The following is an 18,476-nucleotide window of genomic DNA, read 5'->3' as shown; positions in this document are numbered from 1 at the left end:
CAGGGGGTTCAGTACCCCATACTCCCGAAGCACTCTCCACAGGACTCCCCGAGGGAAACGGTCGAACGCCTTCTCCAAGTCCACAAAAAACATGTAGACTGGTTGGGCGAACTCCCATGCACCCTCGAGGACCCTGCCGAGGGTGTAGAGCTGGTCCACTGTTCCACGGCCAGGACGAAAACCACACTGCTCCTCCTGAATCTGAGATTCGACTTCCCGACGGACCCTCCTCTCCAGCACCCCTGAATAGACCTTACCAGGGAGGCTGAGCAGTGTGATCCCCCTGTAGTTGGAACACACCCTCCGGTCCCCCTTCTTAAAAAGGGGGACCACCACCCCAGTCTGCCAATCCAGAGGCACTGTCCCCGATGTCCATGCGATGTTGCAGAGGCGTGTCAACCAGGACAGCCCCACAACATCCAGAGCCTTTAGGAACTCCGGGCGAATCTCATCCACCCCCGGGGCCCTGCCACCGAGGAGCTTTTTAACTACCTCGGTGACCTCAAACCCAGAGATAGGAGAGCCCGCCTCAGAGAACCCACACTCTGCTTCCCCATGGGAAGGCGTGTCGGTGGAATTGAGGAGGTCTTCGAAGTATTCTCCCCACCGACTCACAACGTCCCGAGTCGAGGTCAGCAGCGCCCCATCCCCACTACACACAATGTTGGTGGTGCACTGCTTTCCTCTCCTGAGACGTCGGATGGTGGACCAGAATTTCCTCGAAGCCGTCCGGAAGTCTTTCTCCATGGCCTCACCGAACTCCTCCCATGCCCGGGTTTTTGCTTCAGCGACCACCAGAGCTGCATTCCGCTTGGCCAGCCGGTACCCATCAGCTTCCTCAGGAGTCCCACAGGCCAAAAAGGCCCGATAGGACTCCTTCTTCAGCTTGACGGCATCCCTCACCGTTGGTGTCCACCAACGGGTTCGGGGATTGCCGCCACGACAGGCACCGACCACCTTACGGCCACAGCTCCGGTCGGCCGCCTCAGCAATGGAGGCGCGGAACATGGTCCACTCGGATTCGATGTCCCCCGCCTCCCCCGGAACATGAGCAAAGTTCTGTCCGAGGTGGGAGTTGAAACTCCTTCTGACAGGGGATTCTGCCAGACATTCCCAGCAGACCCTCACAATACGTTTGGGCCTGCCACGTCGGACCGGCATCTTCCCCCACCATCGGAGCCAACTCACCACCAGGTGGTGATCAGTTGACAGCTCCGCCCCTCTCTTCACCCGAGTGTCCAAGACATGCGGCCGCAAGTCCGATGACACGACCACAAAGTCGATCATGGAACTGCGACCTAGGGTGTCCTGGTGCCAAGTGCACGTGTGGACACCCTTATGCTTGAACATGGTGTTCGTTATGGACAATCCGTGACGAGCACAGACGTCCAATAACAGAACACCGCTCGGGTTCTGATCGGGGGGGGCGTTCCTCCCAATCGCGCCCTTCCAGGTCTCACTGTCATTGCCCACGTGAGCATTGAAGTCCCCCAACAGAAAAATGGAGTCCCCAGCGGGAGCGCTCTCCAGCACCCCCTCCAAGGACTCCAAAAAGGGTGGGTACTCTGAAATGCTGTTTGGTGCATAGGCACAAACAACAGTCAGGACCCGTCCCCCCACCCGAAGGCGGAGGGAGGCTACCCTCTCGTCCACCGGGGTGAACCCCAACGTACAGGCGCCGAGCCGGGGGGCAATAAGTATAACCACACCTGCTCGGCGCCTCTCATCATGGGCAACTCCAGAGTGGAAGAGAGTCCAACCCCTCTCGAGAGGACTGGTACCAGAGCCCAAGGTGTGTGTGGAGGCGAGTCCGACTATATCGAGTCGGAACTTCTCGACCTCACACACCAGCTCGGGCTCCTTCCCTGCCAGAGAGGTGACATTCCACGTCCCTAGAGCCAGCTTCTGTAGCCGGGGATCGGATCGCCAAGGTCCCCGCCTTCGGCCACCGCCCAGCTCACACTGCACCCGACCCCTATGGCCCCTCCCACAGGTGGTGAGCCCATGGGAAGGGGGACCCACGTTACCCTTTCGGGCTGTGCCCGGCCGGGCCCCATGGGTGCAGGCCCGGCCACCAGGCGCTCGCCTTCGAGCCTCACCACCAGGCCTGGCTCCAGTGGGGGGCCCCGGTGGCCCGCGTCCGGGCAAGGGAAAACGAAGTCCATTGTTTGTCGTCATCATTAGGGGTCTTTGAGCTGTGCTTTGTCTGGTCCCTCACCTAGGACCTGTTTGTCATGGGTGACCCTGCCAGGGGCATAAAGCCCCAGACAACTTAGCTCCTAGGATCACTGGGACACACAAACCCCTCCACCACGACAAGGTGACGGCTCAAGGAGGGGGAGTAGAAAAAGTATAAATGGTAAACCATAATAAATGTTGATTAATGTTCTTATTAATTACAGTAAAACTGTTGAGATTCTTCTCCTCACGAGGGCCGCGGGCGTGTGAATGTGAGTGCGAATGGTTGTTTGTTTGTATGTGCCCTGCGATTGGCTGGCTACCAGTTCTGGGTGTACACCGCCTCCTGCCCGATGATAGCTGGGATAGGCTCTAGCACGCCCGCGACCCGCGTGAGGAGAAGCGCGACAGAAAATAGATGTGTATATATATATATATATATATATATATATATATATATATATATATATATATATATATATATATATATATGGTCATTGCATCGGACTATTGCAATATTAGTCATTGCACTCTTTTTGCACAATTGTTTTTTGTCAATGTCTTTATGCCTCCAAAGTGTTCTGTGAATTGACTGTCTGTTGTACTAGAGCGGCTCCAACTACCGGAGACAAATTCCTTGTGTGTTTTGGACATACTTGGCAAATAAAGATGATTCTGATTCTGATTCTGATATATATATACATATATATATATATATATATATACACGGTGACCGACAGATTAGCACATCTGCCTCACAGTTCTGAGGAGCGGGGTTCAAATCCCGGCCCCGCCTGTGTGGAGTTTGCAGGTTCTTCCCGTGCCTGCGTGGGTTTACCACGGGTACTCTGGTTTCCTCCCACATCCCAAAAACACGCATGGAAGGTTGACTGCAGACTCTAAATTGCCCGTAGGTTTGAATGTGAGAGTGAATGGTTGTTTGTATATATGTGCCCGGCGATTGGCTGGCGACCAGTTTGGGGTGTGCCCCGCCTCTCGCCCGAAGATAGCTGGGATGGGCTCCAGCACGCCCGCGACCCTAGTGACGATAAGCGGTACAGATCGACTCAGCTGCGAATTGCTACAGTGAGAGTTGGAGATCACGGCTTGATGAAGACAACAGAACCACATCATCTGCAAAAAGCAAAGATGCAATACTGAGGCCACCAAACCGGACCCCCTCTACACCTCGGCTGCATCTAGAAATTCTGTCCATAAAAGTTATGAACAGAATCGATGACAAAGGGCGGAGTACAACCCTCATCGGAAACGAGTCCGACTTACTGCCAGCAATGCGGACCAAACTCTGACACTAGTCATACAGGGACCAAAGAGCGCGTATCAGGGGGTTCAGCACCCCATACTTTCAAAGCACCCCCACAGGACTCCCCGAGGGACACGGTCAAACGCCTTCTCCAAGTCCACGAAACACATGTAGACTGGTTGGGCGATCACCCATGCACCCTCAAGGACCTTGCCAAGGGTGTAGAGCTGGTCCACTGTTCCACGGCCAGGACGAAAACCACACTGCTCCTCCTGAATCTGAGATTTGACTTCCCGATGGACCCTCCTCTACAGCACCCCTGAATAGACCTTACCAGGGATGCTGAGGAGTGTGATACCCTGCAGTTGGAACACACCGTTCGGTCCCCCTTCTTAAAAAGGGGGACCACCACCCCAGTCTGCCAATCCAGAGGCACTGTTCCCGATGTCCATGCAATGTTGCAGAGGCATGTCAACCAGGACAGCCCCACTACCTTTAGGAACTGCAGGCGAATCACAGCCACCCCTGGGGCCTTGCCACCGAGGAGCTTTTTAACCATCTTGGTGACCTCAACCCCAGAAATAGGAGAGCCCGCCTCAGAGACCCCAGAGTCTGCTTCCTCATTGGAAGGCTTCTCGGTGGAATTGAGGAAGTATTCTCCCCACCAACTCACGACGTCCCAAGACGAGATCAGCAGTGCCCCATCCCCACCATACACAGTGTTGATGATGCACTGCTTCCTCTTCCTGAGACGCCGGATGGTGGACCAGAATTTCCTCGAAGCCGTCCAGAAGTCTTTCTCCATGGCCTCACCGAACTCCTCCCATTCCCGAGTTTTTACCTCAACAACCACAGAAGCTGCATTCCGCTTGGCCAGCCGGTACCCATCAGCTGCCTCAGGAGTTCCACAGGCCAAAAACGGCCGATAGGACTCCTTCTTCAGCTTGACGGCATCCCTCATCACTGGTGTCCACCAACGGGTTTGGGGATTGCCGCCACGACAGGCACCGACTACTGCCTCGGCAATAGAGGCGCAGAACATGGGCCACTCGGACTCAATGTCCCCCGCCTCCCCCAAGACGTGGGTGAAGTTCTGCCGGAGGTGGGAGTTGAAACACCGTCTGACATGGGATTCTGCTCGACGTTCCCAGCAGACCCTCGCAATACGTTTGGGCCTGGCAGGTCGGGCCGGCATCTTTGCCCACCATCGGAGCCAACTCACCACCAGGTGGTGATTAGTTGACAGCTCTGCCCCTCTCTTCATCCGAGTGTCCAAGACATGCGGCCGCAAGTCCGATGACACGACCACAAAGTCGATCATGGAACTGCGACCTAGGGTGTTCTGGTGCCAAGTGCACGTGTGGACACCCTTATGCTTGAACATGGTGTTCATTATAGGCAATCCGTGGTGAGCACAGTAGTCCAATAACAGAACACCACTTGGGTTCTGATCGGGGGGGCCTTTCCTCCGAATCACGCCCTTCCAGGTGTCACTGTCATTGCACACATGAGCATTAAAGTCCCCCAGCAGGAGCACTCTCCAGCACCCCCTCCAAGGACTCCTAAAAGGGTGGGTACGCTGAACTGCTGTTTGGTGCATAGGCCCAAACAACAGTCAGGACCCGTCTCCCCGCCCGAAGGTAGAGGGAGGCTACCCTCTCCTCCACCGGGGTGAACCCCAATGTACATGCACCAAGCTTGGGGGCAATAAGTATTGCCAGACCTGCTCGGTGCCTCTCACCATCGGCAAATCCAGAGTGGAAGAGAGACCAACCCCTCTCAAGAGGACTTGTAACAGAGCCCAAGCCGTGTGTGGAGGCGACCCCGACTATATATAGTAAGAACTTCTCGACCTCACACACCAGCTTGGGCTCCTTCCCTGCCAGAGAGGTGACATTCCACATCCCTAAAGCCAGGAATCGGATCACCAAGGTCCCCGACCTCGGCCACCGGCCAGCTCACACTGCACCTGATCCCTATGGCCCCTCCCACAGGTGTGAGCCCATGGAAAGGGGGACGCACGTTACCCTTTCGGGCTGTGCCTGGCCGGGCCCCATGGGTGCAGGCCCAGCCACCAGGCGCTCGCCTTCGAGCCCCACCCCCAGGCCTGGCTACAGAGGGGGGCCCTGGTGACCCGCATCCAGGCAAGGAAAACCTATATCCATTTATTTTGTTCGTCATAGGGTTTTTTGGAGCCTTTCTATGTCTGGTCCCTCACCTAGGACCTGTTTGTCATGGGTGACCTTAACAGAGGCATGAAGCCCCAGACAACTTAGCTCCTAGGATCATTGGGACACACAAACCCCTCCACCACGGTAATGTGACGGCTCAAGGAGGGGAGAACATTCATCAATCACTCAATGAGGATGTGGAGGACAACTCTGGAGGCCAACTCAAAGCCAGTTGCACAGGTGAACATCAAATTTGGCATATTCCAAGGAGATACTCTGTCCCCGCTGCTACTCGACGTAAGCCTGAACCCCCTCAGTCAGAACATAACCAAGAGTGGTTTGATCGATTCAGAAGCGGAACAACGATCAGCCACCTCTGCTACATGGATGATATAAAGCTGTATGCCAAGAACCAGCGTGACATTGACTCCTTGTGTGTACAGCAATGACGTCGCAATGTCATCCGGACTGGATAAGTGTGGGCAAATGATATCTCGACGAGTGAAGATGATCACAATCCAAGAGATAGAATTACCTGAGGGCAGCATAACGGATTTGCAGGACAGCTCCAAATACCTTGGAATTCCACAGCCAAATGGCAACCATGTGGAGGCAGCTCGAAGGGCAGCCACAGCCAAATACTTAAAAAGGGTGAGGCAGATCCTGAATAGTCAGCTGAATGGCAAGAGTAAGATCCAGGCCATTAACACCTATGCGATGCCAGTAATCAGATACCCTGCTGGAGTAGTACCCTGGCCACTGGAAGAGATGCAAGCCAGCTTTTGTAGCTTACCCATCCTATGGAGGGTGTCAATGATGGTCTTCTGGCCAGTTGTCAAGTCTGCAGTCTTCCTCATATTGAACCCAACTGAGACAATTGAACCAAACCAAAGCAATTTAATGACACCTGGGGAAACCTGTGCAGGTGCTTTGAGTTTAGTAGATGATTAGTGTGTGACACTCAGTTTAAAACATTTATGGTCTGCAAAATTTGGGCTGATTTCTTCACAGTATTCTAATTTTTTTGAATTCCTGATTTCGTGGGTTTTATGAGCTGGAAGCCCAAATTATGTAAAAATAAACAAATAAATACTTGAAATTGTTTAAATTGTGGGCCCTGCATCTATAATCTATGAAAGTTTAACTTTTTGAATTATGGAAATAAATAAACTTTTCCATGATATTCTATTTTTTTTGGAAATGGTCTATATATACCGTTGAAGGCTTGTTTCAGCACTATTAATTTTCTTGGAAATTTAGCCAAACTTATTTTCCTACCCTACAATGTTGTTCAGGAGCCATAGAAATAGAATGAAAACAAATGTCAATGTATGAAGTTTTGAAGAAATTTAATTTTCGATGAAAGATTAAAACCCATTGACAGCGCCACAAATGGGCATCGTGACTACGTTACCCAGAGCTCAACAGTGGTTCAGACACATTGTGGGTACGTTCGAAAATATTCTCCGAGCGCGCTCCGCTACACTTTTCACCGTTCGGAAACTCAGAGGGCCGTTGTAATATACATTCACTCTCAGAGTAGCGTTGGGGTGTCATATATATTTTCGAACGCACCTCATACGCACCGCCTCAACCATTTGCGCCGCAATCTTGGCATGCATTAGCTCTCTTTGCGCGACTGTTCACTGCTTCGCCACGAGTAAATGGGAAAAAAGTGCCTACTAACCGAACGGGTCACATGCGGACCAAACCAAAACAGTTTTGACAGCTGTGTGTGTGTGTGTATATGTATATAAATATTGCCAAAAGTAATCATTCACTTTAACTCACATATGATTTTAAGTGATATCACATTCTAAATTCATATGGTTTAATATGATGTTGGGCTCCCCTTTGCAGCTGTTACAGCAACTCTTGTGGGAAGGCTTTGAACAAGGTTTACGAGTGAGTTTATGGGAATTTTTGCCCTTTCTTTTAGGAGAATATTTGTGAGGTCACACGCCAATGTTGGACGAGAAGACCTGACTCACTGTCCACTCGAAATCAACCCAAAGGTGTTCAGGACTCTGGTTAGGTTCATCCATACCAAATTCTCTCATCCATGTTTTTATGGTCCTTGCTTTGTGCAATGGTGCACAGACATGTTGGAACAGGAATGGGTCATCTCCAAACTGTTTGACTTTCCAAAATCTTTTGGTACTGTATGCGGAAACATTCAGCGTTCCTTTCACTGGACCTTAGGGGCTAATATTTTGGACATATCCAACTTTGTGGGAACAGTTTCGAGATGGACCCTTCCTGTTCCAACATGACTGTGCATGAGTGCACAAATCAAGGTTAATAAAGACATGGATGAGAGAGTTTGATGTGGATGAACTTGACTGCCCTGTACAATCCTGACCTCGACCCGACGGAACACTTCTGGATGAATTAGAACGGAGACTGATAGCCAACCCTTCTTGTCCAAAATCAGTGTGTAACCTCACAAATGCTCTTCCAGAAAAATGGTAATAGATTCCCATAAACGCACTTAAACCTTTTGAAAAACCTTTTCAGAAGAGTTTAAATTGTTGTTGTTAAACCCTATGAATTAAGAATGAGATGTGTGTGTGTGAGTGTGTGTGCATGTATGCGTGTGTGTTCGCGTACACATTTGCGTGGACGCAACATGCCGAATAGTTGCAAAACACTAACTTGAGGTAAACAGTTTGTCTGGCTGCATTTCATAATCTCCATTTTAGCTCCATTAAGCAAGTTCAATAAATGTTAATCTGCTTCCAGTTAAACCCATTTGTAAAAAAAAAAGAAAAAAAAGAAAATTCAAATAGCATTACTCAATACTAGCTTTAACAGGCAATTCTGACCCAGTGTTTATTTGTCACTTGTTTGTGTGTCATGCAAAATACTCTATAAATAGTCCTGACCAGAGGCGGAATCTGGCCCGCCACATTATTTTCTGTGGCCCGCTAAAGCGAAGCATGTTTCTTGCTTTCTGGATACAAAATTCTTAATGTCTTCTCTTTTAACAATGATGAGATATTGCAATAATTTCTTGGCAAGCAAACCAATTTTTTAAATAAATGAAACAACATTTGAACAGTTTCCTTGACTTATGATTTCATAACTAGTCACCTGTCAAATTGTTGTATACTGTATCTGTAATAATAGTTTAGAAGTAATGTATCTTATATTTATGTGTTTATTTATTATTTCAAATAGTAATTTTATCTGGAAGTAGGTGAGGTTTTTTGAGGGGTTTGTGAGGTGGAGCAAAACAGAGACTTGCTTGTTCAGATGTCTGCTCCGCACATGTCACTGTTTCACAACAGTTATTATCTGAGCGTGAAAAAAGAAAGAAAGAAAGAAATGAAAAGTATGTGAGAAAGAAAAAAGGAATAGAGGGAGGAAGTGAAAAAGAAAGTCTAGAGGATGGATCTGTGACAGGAATAGGAAGTGAAAAGAACAGAGAAAATGTGAAACCATACAGAGTGTGTGTAGGGGTTTGTTAGAATTCACAAAATCTGGTCTCTTTACCAGCCTGCATATGAAGAGTACATAGCAAGAACAAATGGAGACCATCAGTCAGCCCATCAGTAATACGATAAAACAACAGCTGGCAAGAAACACATCACAGGAAAAAGACACCAATGAAACCTTGTTAAAACATATAATCAGTTTTCTTTTCGAATGACTATTTATGATAGAAAAGCAGAAACAGATATGAATGCAATTCTAAGCATCCATCCATCCATTTTCAACACTGCTGTTCCTGGTTAGGGTCGCGGGGCACTGGAGCCTATCCCAGCTGACTTCGGGCAAAAGGCGGACTACACACTGAACTGGTCGTCACTCAGTCGCTGGGCACACGTAGACACGGACAACCATTCGCACTCACACTCACATTCACACCGTCACTGAGTGGGAACTGAACCCACGCTGCCCGCACCAAAGTCAAGCGAGTGGACCACTACACCAGTGAACAATTCTAACCAATCCAGCAGAAAAAAAAAATCACAGATTTACTATCCAGGCACTTCTAGCAAGATATTAACATAAATGTACAGTGGCTGTGTATGAGGGGAACAGGTATAACCTAATTAAGATCCATGACCCATGAAAATTATTATTATTATTTCAAGCTCTGACAACATATGGTGTGTGCAGGTAGGTTATTCCTTCCTTCTCTCCAGATGGTGTCGCTGGTACACTTTAATGAAACCTGTTTTACTGGTGCCTCACTGAGAGTACAAAAGCAGAAAACCAAGAAACAGGAACATTCTCACGTTTTTCTTTTGAGGTACATGATTTTATCAAGTTTACTTTCAGCATGTTACTTCAATGATGAATTATTAACATTAAAAGACTTTTGGCGAGCAGCACGTTGGACAACTGGTTAGAGCGTCTGCTCACAGTTTGGGGACCGGGGTTCAATCCCCAGCCGCGCCTTTGTGGAGTTTGCATGTTCTCCCTGTGACTGCGTGGGTTTTCTCTGGGCACTCCGGTTTCCTCCCACATCCCCAAAACATGCGTGGTAGGTTGATTGAAGACTCTAAATTGCCCGTTGGTGTGAATGTAAGTGTGAATGGTTGTTTATTTCTATGTGCCCTGCGATTGGCTGGCGACCAGTTCAGGATGTACCCCGCCTCTCGCCCGAAGATAGCTGGGATAGGCTCCAGCACGTCCGCGACCTTAGTGAGGATAAGCGGCTCAGAAAATGGATGGATGAAAATTACTTTTGATAATAATGAAATATCTGCTTTCTGCATGATGATGAAATTGCGACATAAGTATTTTGAGCAAACTCATTTGTAGCGTTCAGAACATTTTCAAAACATTTGTAAGACTCAGCTCTTCTGAAAAGTTAAAGACATATAGCTTTTTATTTGTATTGGCTCTAAATACAGGTAGATAATGCCTTACACGGCATTTTGCTAAATCATTGCTTCTCAAACATTTTACCCAAAGTACGACCTAAAAAACACTTAACTCTCCAAGAACCACCATAATGACCAAAATTAAAATACAGTAGCATAGTAGCCCCAAGTGCCCATCAAAAATGAGGTAAAATTTAATATTATTGTAAGGCACTGGGTGGCACAGTGAACGACTGGACATCCGCCTCACAGTTCTGAGGACCCGGGTTAAAATCCAGCCTCGCCTGTGTGTTTTCCCTGTGCCTGCGTGGGTTCTCTCCGGGCACTCCGGTTTCCTCCCACATCCCAAAAACATGCATGGTAGGTTAATTGACAACTCTAAATTGCCCGTAGGTGTGAATGTGAGTCCGAATTTGTCTATATGTGCACTGCAATTGGCTGGCAACCAGTTCCGGGTGTACCCCGCCTCTCGCCCGAAGATAGCTGGGATAGGCTCCAGCACGTCCGCGATCCGAGTGAGGATAAGCGGTACAGAAAATTGATGGATGGATGTAAGGCACTGTAACATCAACCACAGTTCGAACATTAACATTGTGTTTCAATATAGGAAAATGAAAAATTCTACTAAAATAGGAATTTAATGAAAATGTACTCCACAAGAGTTAAATAACAATTTTACCTACATAAATGTATGAAGACATTGAATTCAAATGTACTGTCTGAAAAGTTAAATACAACTGACCTGTAGTTTTACAAATATACTGTCGTGGATTTACTGCACTCCGGTTTCCTCCCACATCCCAAAAACATGCGTGGTAGGTTGATTGAAGACTCTAAATTGCCCGTAGGTGTGAATGTGAGTGTGAATGGTTGTTTGTTTCGTGTGCCCTGCCGACTGATTCAGTGGTGTACCCTGCCTCCCGCCCGAAGATAGCTGGGATAGGCCCCAGCACGCCCGCGACCCTCGTGAGGATAAGTGGTAAAGGTAATGGATGGATGGACTTGATTAGGAAAAGCCAAACACCTGTCTATATAAGACCTTACAGCTCACAGTGCATGTCAGAGCAAATGAGAATCATGAGGTCAAAGGAACCGGCTGAAGAGCTCAGAGACAGAATTGTGGCAAGGCACAGATCTGGCCAAGATTACAAAAACATTTCTGCTGCACTTAAGGTTCCTAGGAGCACAGTGGCCTCCATAATCCTGAAATGGAAGACGTTTGGGATGATCAGAACCTTTCCTAGAGCTGGCCGTCCGGCCAAACTGAGCAATTGGGGGAGAAGAGCATTGGTGAGAGAGGTAAAGAAGAACCCAAAGATCACTGTGGCCTAGCTCTAGAGATGCAGTCGGGAGATGGGACAAAGTTCTAGAAAGTCAACCATCACTGCAACCCTCCACCAGTTGGAGCTTTATGGCAGAGTGGCCCGACGGAAGACTCTCCTAAGTGCAAGACACATGAAAGCCGGCATGGAGTTTGCTAAAAAAAACACCTGAAGGACTCCAAGATGGTGAGAAAAAAGATTCTCTGGTCTGATGAGACCAAGATGGAGCTTTTTGGCCTTAATTCTAAGCGGTATGTCTGGAGAAAACCAGGCACGGCTCATCACCTGTCCAATACAATCCCAACAGTGAAGCATGGTGGTGGCCGCATCATGCTGTGGGGGTGTATTACAGTTGCAGGGACAGGGAGACTGGCTGCAATTGAAGCAAAGATGAATGCGGCCAAGTACAGGGATATTCTGGACGAAAACTTTCTCCAAAGTGCTCAGAACCTCAGACTGGGCCGAAGGTACACCTTCAAAAAAAGACAATGACCTTCAGAACAACTCCATAACTTTGAATGGCCCAGCCAGAGCCCTGACTTAAACCCAATTGAGCATCTCTGGAAAGACCTGAAAATGGCTGCCCACCAACGTTCACCATCCAACCTGACAGAACTGGAGAGGATCTGCAAGGAGGAATGGCTGAGGATCCCCAAATCCAGGTGTGAAAAACCTATTGCATCATTCCCAAAAAGACTCATGGCTGTATTTGCTCAAAAGGGTGCTTCTACTAAATACTGATCAAAGGGTCTGAATACTTATGGCTGTGTGACATTTCAGTTTTTCTTTTTTAATAAATCTGCAAAAATTTCAACAATTCTGTTTTTTTTCTGTCAATATGGGTTGCTGTGTGTACATTAATGTGGAAAAAAATAACTTAAATTATTTTAGCAAATGGTTGCAATATAAAAAAAAGTGTGAAAAATTTAAGGGTGTATGAATACTTTCCGTACTCACTGTATGTGTGAATTCCTGGAATTTGTGAGGAAAACCCTTGCAAACATGTCGATAATGTGCAAACTCCATATGGGACCCTGAGCCGAGATTCACACGCAGCACCTCTCGACAGTGTCCACTGCGTTGTGTCACTTTTCCAATCCATGGAAAAATATTTTACTTGTTGAATGGGTATGTAGCGAACATGTGCCCCGCAAACTGAGGTGCCACAGGGACTCCCAACCACTTGATAACCCCACTCCTCCACACTGCCCTGCTGTAAGACGGCCACTCGGAGAATGCCTGGTGTACGTCAAGTGGACCTTAACCTAAGCAGCAGCTTCCCGTCAAATTTTGATTCCTGGCTTCGAAAGACTCCTTCCCCTACCAAAAGGTTGAATGTCTGTTTTGTTTTTTCTTACAAACTCTGTAGACATATTCCAAATGTATGCCTTGGTGTCTGTGTCACAAATGTCAGATCTACAAGTCCTCTGCAAGATTTTTGAGAACTGTTCCTCGTGATTTGAAATCAAACGAAATGTTGTATTGAACAATAACCAACTGATCTGCCGTGACCAAAGTTTAAACAATGATTCTATACGTGAGAGTACAAAGTTGGGAATTTTTTTAGATTAATTAGATTTTAAACCCATTTGATCAAATGTATAGACAAGATTCAGGCTGATGAGTGTGGTCTTCTCCCAGTCGGCAAGCTTGCTTGCCCACGCCCTGCCTCTGGGGTATTTAACTCTTAACTCACACTTTCTTCCTCTAGTCTTGTTTTTTCCCTCTCCTCTTGTCTTGCTGCCAGCTCGCCAGTCGGGTGGCGTCCGACCAACCCCACTCCCCCTTCTTTTGTTGCCGTTGTCCTCGGGCGCCTCAGGTGCCACCACGTGTATGAACACCCGCCGCAACCAACACTGCGGCGTTTTCGATTGAAGAAGCCGGCCATGCGGCTTTGATCGCTTTTCCTAGCCACGATCGGTCGACGGAGCCTCAGCGAGCAACTACCGGCATCCCGTACCGGTCCCGCACGCCTCTGAGGGCCAGAGCTCGGCCGGCCACTAGTTCAACCGGCAGAAAGGTTATGAGCGCATCCCGAAAGGGACAACAACTTTTCTTTCCCATCTCATTTTGTTTTTATTTTTGTGCATCTTTTTTCCTTCAACCAAACCTGCTTCGTTTCTGCCTGAGGTCCGGCGGAAGACCACTCCCCAAAGACCAGCTGATCTGCGTTCGTGAATCGACACTGCAATCCTTACTATGATGGACAACATCTGTGCCTAATTATTTTGGGGAAATTACTAGCTTCATACGAAATCCCAACTTTGGTTTCTCTTGCTCTGACTGTACGTGGTAAACGCTCACGTGTCCAACTTTAGTCCAACACACGATGTTCTAGTCCCCTTTTCGTATGCCGATTTTCCTCCTTTTTACCGTTATTTTCTGTTTAGTTAGACCCCTTTCGTGTGTTCCCTTTAGATCCATTTAGATGTCATTAAATATCCCATAAAATTCCACTCTTGGTTGTATTTTGTGTGTGTGTTCTGAGTTTAAGTAAACCTCTGTCATCTAGAGCTCAAAATTTCATAAAGTGTAGCAACCTTTAGATTACGAGACTGATAAAAAGGTTTCTCGTCATTTCTCCTAAGGTTTATACTTACAAAAAGTGACATGGTGCCCCTTCTGAGACATTAGTTTGATTTTAACAATTAAACTTAAAATTACAGTAAACCGGAAGTAACTCAAGCCTCGCTTCCGGCTTATTCTTTTCTCCTGCTCGTCTCACAAGCTACTTTGAAGGAGCATGTGTTTTTTGTAATCTCTATTAAATAAATACAGTGCAAAAAATGTAATTTAATCAGAATACTGCCTCTATGAGTGAACGCATATTTGGACAGGCAGCAAGCGGGCTATGAATAGGAAAGCGAGTGAGCCAGCTGTTGATCAGCGTTGCTCAAAAACCATACTAGTGCCACGCGTACGCGGGCAAGTCAAATGGATTTCACGACCGACGATGACATACTGTAGATCAGAGAAAAATAAAATGTTTGAAAATCTAACACACTATTGCTCCATTAGGATGCCTGCAGGTAGTGTGAGCGGCACTTTCAGACAAAGTCCATGTCACCAGCAGCATGTACTGTATGAAGGGAAAATGCCCTTTGCAGGTGCATGAAAAATAGGGTGCTGGCGCTGAATTTGTCTTTGCCAATTAATATGACATAATATGTCGGCATTTTGGTCGTTGATTGGCGTTATATGGTAGGGACACATTGGACATGCCGTTGGACAATCGGTGAGCATATATGGGCAAGGTGTCTCCCACACCGTCAGCTCGAGTCAGGCGCTGGGCCGTCACCAGCCATCGGAGGCTCGGCCCACGGGAGCAGTTAACTACTGTAAGTCAAAATGTGCTACCAAATGTGTTTGCGTTAGACTTACCACATCCTCTGGGGTGCAGATGAGGAACCACGCTTAAGTCTTTGGGAGAATATGCGCTTGGGCCAGATATGAGAGGGAATGGCCACAATTCAGGGTTACTCCAACCAGAGGGCATAAATGATTGAATTTAGTGGACAGCAGAATGGGCGCAGTCGGAAAAGCGCAGAGCTGGTCGCCTTTTCTGACTTTAAGCATACGGAGAATATGCCACTCTGTGTTTTGGTTGGGTCACCGCTTGTATACCAGGACTTGTCTTCATGCCAACGATACACAGACACTAACGTTATTCGTTGTTCGGGAAATGTGTGAATGTTTATGATTTTCTGCTGGTGTCTTAGGCATTTATTACACTTATGTTCATTTGTGTATGGTATAGAAGCAGTCCAGGATCCGTGGCTCGTGCAAGGTAAGTGACGTCACACTTCCTGGCTGGAAGTTGAATATGTGTACCAGATTATAAATTACTTTGTGCATCAATGACAAAGTGAGTAATGACAAACAAGTAGACTTTATGTGCCTTGTTTGCCATAGCCATTACTTGTTACACCAGAATGTGTTAATTAGAGTGTTTTGCGTGATCTTTATTGGTTAAAGCTAGGTATATCGATTGCAACGTAAGCTACTCCCCCTTCCGGAAGTGTTGTGCTTTGTCTTTCAGAATAAGAGCATAATACAGGAAGTGTTATGTTAACTGTTAAAATGATGCTAATTTAAGTTCTTCATAGATACAGTATCATTTGCAAGTGTACGATTTGATTATTCTTATTTATCCTAGCTCTCCAACACAAACGCATACCTGCATACTACCATACCATGCCAAATAGCCTGGTGTTTATAGTTGAAAAGAATCATTGTATTTGCCCTATCCTGATATATTTCTTTTTGATTCATGACAGTGGTCATGTTTTGTTTTGTTTGACCATTTATTTTAATTTATGTGAAAATGAAATTACATCTTATTTTAGTTTGTATTTTTGTTGTTTGTTTGAATTTCCATCCATCCATTTTCTACCACTTATCCGAGGTCGGGTCGCGGGGGCAGTAGCTTTAGCAGGGAAGCCCAGACTTCTCCCCAGCCACTTCATCAAGCTCTTCCGGGGGGATCCCCTCGGAAGAGAGACTACGTCTCTCGGCTGGCCGAGGCGTTCCCAGGCCAGCCGAGAGACGTAGTCTCTCCAGCGTGTCCTGGGTCTCCTCCCGGTGGGAGGGTCTCCTCCCGAACACCTCACCTGGGAGGCGTCTGGGAGGCATCCGAATCAGATGCCCCAGCCACCTTATCTGGCTCCTCTCGATGTGGAGGAGCAGCGGCTCTACTCTGAGATCCTCCCGGATGACCGAGCTTCTCACCCTATCTCTCAGGGAGAGCCCAGACACCCTGTGGAGGAAACTCATTTCGACCGCGTGTATCCGGGATCTTGATCTTTTGGTCACGACCCACAGCTTGTGACCATAGGTGAGGGTAGGAACGTAGATCGACCGGTAAATTGAGAGCTTCGCCTTTCGGCTTAGCTCCTTCTTTACCACAACGGACTGATACAAAGTCCACATCACAGTAGATGCCGCACCGATCTGCCTATCGATCTCCCGTTCCATTCTCCCCTCACTCGTGAACAAGACCCCAAGATATTAGAACTCCTCCACTTGGGGCAGATGAGATCCTGCCTGACCTGGAGAGGGCAAGCCACCCTTTTCCGACTGAGGACCATGGTCTCAGATTTGGAGGTGCTGATTCTCATCCTAGCCGCTTCACACTCGGTTGCGAACCGCTCCATTGAGAGTTGGAGATCACGGCTTGGTGAAGCCAACAGAACCACATCATCTGCAAAAATCAGAGATGCAATACTGACGCCACTAAGTTATAAAAGTTATGAACAGAATCGGTGACAAAGGACAGCCTTCACGGAGTCCAACCCTCACCGGAAACGAGTCCGACTAAGACTGGTTGGGCGAACTCCCACGCACCCTCGAAGACCCTGCTGAGGGTGTAGAGCTGGTCCACTGTTCCAAGGCCAGGATGAAAACCACACTGTTCCTCCTGAATCTGAGATTCGACTTCCCAACCGACCCTCCTCTCTAGCACCCCCGAATAGACCTTACCAGGGAGGCTGAGGAGTGTGATCCCCCTGTAGTTGGAACACACCCTTCTTAAAAAGGGGGGCCACCACACCAGTCTGCCAATCCAGAGGCACTGTACCCGATGTCCACGCGATGTTGCAGAGGCGTGTCAACCAAGACAGCCCCACAACATCTAGAGCCTTTAGGAACTCCGGGCGAATCTCATCCACCCCCGGGGCCTCGCCACCGAGAAGCTTTTTAACTTCAACCCCAGCGATAGGAGAGCCCACTTCAGAGACCCTGCTTCCTCATGGGAAGGCGTGTTGGCGGACTTGAGGAGATCTTCGGTATTCTCCGCACCGACTCACAACGTCCCGAGTCGAGGTCAGCAGCGCCCCATCTCCACTATACACAGTATTGATGGTGCACTGCTTCCCCCAACCTGCGACGACAGATGGTGGACCAGAATTTCCTCAAAACCGTCCGGAAGTCTTTCTCCATGCCCTCACTGAACTCCTCCCATGCCCGAGTTTTTGCTTCAGCGACCACCAAAGCTGCATTCCGCTTGGCCAACCGGTACGCATCAGCTGCCTCATGAGTCCCACAGGCCAAAAAGGCCCGATAGGACTCCTTCTTCAGCTTGACGGCATCCCTCACCGTTGGTGTCCACCAACGGCACCGACCACCTTACGGCCACAGCTCCGGTCGGCCGCCTCAGCAATGGAGGCGCGGAACATGGTCCACTCGGACTCGATGTCCCCCGCCTCCCCCGGAACATGAGTTCTGTCGGAGGTGGAAACTCCTTCTGACAGGGGATTCCGCCAGACGTTCCCAGCAGACTCTCACAATAAGTTTGGGCACGTCGGACCGGCATCTTCCTCCAACATCGGAGCCAACTCAACACCAGGTGGTGATCAGTTGACAGCTCCCCCCCTCTCTTCACCCAAGTGTCCAAGACATGCGGCCTCAAGTCCGATGACACGACCACAAAGTCGATCATCAAACTGCGAACTTGGGTGTCTTGGTGCAAAGTGCACGTGGACACCCTTGTGCTTGAACATGGTGTTCGTTATGGACAATCTGTGATGAGCACAGAAGTCCAATAACAGAACAATGTTTGGGTTCTGATCGGGGCGGCCGTTCCTCCCAATCACGCACTTCCAGGTCTAACTGTCAATGTGTGGAGGCGAGCCCGACTATATCTCGTCGGAACGTCTCGACCTCACACACCAGCTCGGGCCCATTCCTACCAGAGAGGTGACATTCCACG

This window comes from Phyllopteryx taeniolatus, chromosome 7, assembly GCF_024500385.1.
Source record: "Phyllopteryx taeniolatus isolate TA_2022b chromosome 7, UOR_Ptae_1.2, whole genome shotgun sequence".
Taxonomy (NCBI): domain Eukaryota; kingdom Metazoa; phylum Chordata; class Actinopteri; order Syngnathiformes; family Syngnathidae; genus Phyllopteryx; species Phyllopteryx taeniolatus.
This window is presented reverse-complemented; position numbering follows the sequence as displayed.